Source organism: Apium graveolens, chromosome 9, assembly GCF_009905375.1.
Source record: "Apium graveolens cultivar Ventura chromosome 9, ASM990537v1, whole genome shotgun sequence".
NCBI classification, from domain to species: Eukaryota; Viridiplantae; Streptophyta; class Magnoliopsida; order Apiales; family Apiaceae; genus Apium; species Apium graveolens.
The window spans coordinates 117936083-117939502 of NC_133655.1; the positions used below are offsets into that span (position 1 = coordinate 117936083).

General features: G+C 32.6%; 1 long non-coding RNA gene across 1 annotated transcript; it reads right to left on the reverse strand.

The window, feature by feature from the left end:
• Positions 1-255: 255 nt before the first annotated feature.
• LOC141687028 (uncharacterized) lies at positions 256-1717 on the reverse strand. Its single transcript, XR_012560902.1, has 3 exons — positions 1275-1717; positions 839-1161; positions 256-501 (listed from the first exon to the last, which is right to left on the reverse strand). It is a non-coding gene; the product is annotated as an uncharacterized LOC141687028 (long non-coding RNA).
• Positions 1718-3420: the final 1703 nt, after the last annotated feature.

Genomic DNA, 3420 nt, shown 5'->3' on the forward strand with positions numbered 1-3420 from the left:
AGTTAGTGTGTCGTAGATAGTGAATAAAGAGTTTGTAATATTGAGAAACCTGAATTATACTTGAACCTGGATCGGATCTTGGTTTGGGGTCAAGTTAGTATATTCTAATAATAATAACTCTGTTGTTATAATTTTTGGGTAATTGTGTTTAGTGACGTCAACTCCTGACCCCGGGGTTGAGGCCGTCACATAATGTGTTTGCAATACAATAGTGAATTTCATTTGCGACTAGGAAGACCTTTCCGCTTCCTTTCTTTTTCTAGTTTATGAGTCTACACCTGTTGAAGTTCAATGGCTCTTTGTAAAGTAGACTTTCTATCCCTGTCATTGGCATATACACGATTTAGCAAATTCCTCTCACCACCATAATTGTACATCAATTAATAAGTTCAAACGAGAAAGTTAGTGTTGTAAAATTTTAGCAATACTATCTAATTAATGTGAAAACAAATTATAGCAATGAATAAATCTTCTAGGCCGCCCCAATGGTTGAATCAGAACCTACATAACAACCAAAATCCTGAAGTTAGTTCAAGTTCAAACAAAAGAACAAAAACATTCCACAATTTCAATTACTGGTACAACTTAATCATAATGGATTTGTAAGGTTATTAAATCTAAGCAAAACAAGAATGCAGAGAAAAGAAAACTAAATATGGTATTTAGTACACTTTATATCCAATATTCAACTGAAACTAAATTAGAACTAGTGTTAGACCAAGTTACCTATTTAAACCGAAATTCCTAAATTGATGAAAATATTAATTCATCTTTCTTTTGCTTATGATCCTTGTTATACGAAAAAATATTGAAAAAAGAAGCTTGTAGTAGAACGTACTTGCATATATAATTGAACTATCATATGCAGGTTCAGTAAACTCATTTGAGCCGCTTCTTTGCAGATGTACAAGGAAATTCACTGCCAAACGGGTTGCTTATACACAACTACCCAGTAAGACTTTCGTGCAAGATCGAGAGAGGTGATAACTTTGATCTTTCCATTGCATTCATAGTGGACTCTGTCTCTTGGCGTATGGCTGAGACATATTTAATTATATTTAATTATTGATCCATCGACAAGCCTATTATGAAGTAAGAAAGCCTTTTGGTCTCGGACCACTCGCTCTTCCTCAGTTTCGCATAACATACTAGGAGCAAAATCTGTAGCACAGTAAAAACTGAATTTAACCTAACTAACTCTACAATCATTTAATTCACTACATAATAAATCAATATATACATATAAAATTGATGATTGAACTAGAGACATTTACCATTTAGAAGCTTGAAAGCCTTTGTTGAAGAAGGAATCAAGCAGCAACATCTGCAAATCAAGTACATCGAATAAATAAGTGTGAAAATTAAGAAACTAATTAAACAATAAATAACTATCAGTAATATCCAATCCCTATGACCTCCAGATCTATAATAAAGGATAAACAAAATTAGACAAAACCAAATAGAAAAACCAGATTATGAACTAGTTCATGATGAAGAAGAAACAAAACCAAATCAAAATAGACATGCGAGAGTTCGATTAATTGATGATGTTCTTCAATTTGAGGTTTAATTGGAACCCTTATAATTACAAATAGTGTAAGATTGTGAGTAATTGCGCTTTTAATTAGGGATACGATAAGACAGAGATGAGAGAGAGTCGGAGAGATACAGAAGAGAGATGGAAGAGAGGCCAGAAGAGGAGAAAATGAGGAATAGATTTTGGTGTTAAACGGGGGAAATATTTTATGGTTAAGGGGGAACATTTGGGAAATAAGGGGGAAAGCAATAAACTCGTGTTTTTCAAATTTTTTAAAATTAATCATCGATATCGGCTATGATTTAAACCGATGTCTATAAAAAATGATAACACTTGTACTCTGAAGTGATGTCTATATCATGATTCTCCTTTTTTAAATTAACATCGACAGCGGTTTTTTTCTCGACCGATTTCTAAATTATGCGATAACATTTTTTTAAAAAAAAACTGATGTCTAAATGGACTTTAACATCATTCGTATGAGCAACCGATGTCTAATGTAACGCACCCAAATCCGGGGTTAGGAATCTGGGTCGTCACGCCATCCTTCAATCATGTATAACGTGTATTGATTCAATAATCCAACAGACCCCAATCTCACGCACACACGCAGACACAAGTTATACCTTAGAATTGATGTACAAAATGTAATCTTCTTTTATTACAACTCAAATGTACTTTACAGGATCTTAAACAATTATTCGTAACCTCTGCATGAAGTTAGAATAATTAGTACTAACATCTTATACCTATCAGAACACTCTGGTCCACCTGAGACAAAACAGTAAGGGATTCTCCCCACTATTTCAAGTGTATAAGCCCCACGCTGGCATACTAGTAGTCTTTTTTATTGTGACATTTAAAAGAAATTAAGAGTGAGCAATAATGCTTAGCCATAATAATCAACAGTGTGAAAAGACTGTTAAAGAAATTAGATTAATCCCTATAAGGATATGTATTTATTCAAAGTAGTTTTCTTGGTGATACACACCTCTTTTTAAACAATGTTTTGATTGACTTATTAGTCTGCAAATACCTTGCTGAATGTCCTATTCTTCCAATTGAAATTGAGATGCAATACCGTAACCATAGGCTTGGGTTACGGTATTGCATCTCAATTCCAATTGGAAGAATATGATATTCATTGGAGCCCCCGAGATACGATGATCAGTCGTATAACGGTAAATAATTATTGTTCTTTAAACGTAGAAGGACGACTTCCTTACTCCCAGTTATCACCCTTGCCGCATTCGGCCGTATTATGTGTGGCCCATAATCCAGGCTTTTCACATACTATGTGTGGCCCACAATTCAGGCTTTTCACATACTTCACATGTTTACATGTGACACACCAGTAGTCGCTCCAGTACACGAAGTACTAGAGTCTACCCCTCCTTGTCCTTTGAAGAAAAAAAATTGGAACTCGAATTATATCGAAGTTCCTCAAGCGTTTTGTTTGTTGATAGAAACAACTCATCTCATATAGGTATATAAATACCTACGAGAATTTTCAGAGGAATTACTAAGTTAATGTGAGTTGACCGTTGTAAATAGATAAATAAATAAGGGGGAGTTTCCTTTGACACTATAGTTAAAATAATTTACAATACGTCGAGATAATATATTTCGACAATCCGAAAGTATTAAATTAATTTTCTGGAGTTCAGAAAAATAGATTTTTGGATCTTTAAATCATTTTAAATCATTTAATAAATATTTAATAGTTTAATATTAATTAATAAATAATTAAACCTCGAATAATTATATTTTAAAAGATTATTTGAAATAATATTTCTCAACTAATTTATGTTTAAATAATTAAATTAATTATTAATAAATATAAAATAATTGAGTTTGAAATAAATAATTGTTGGAGAATACTT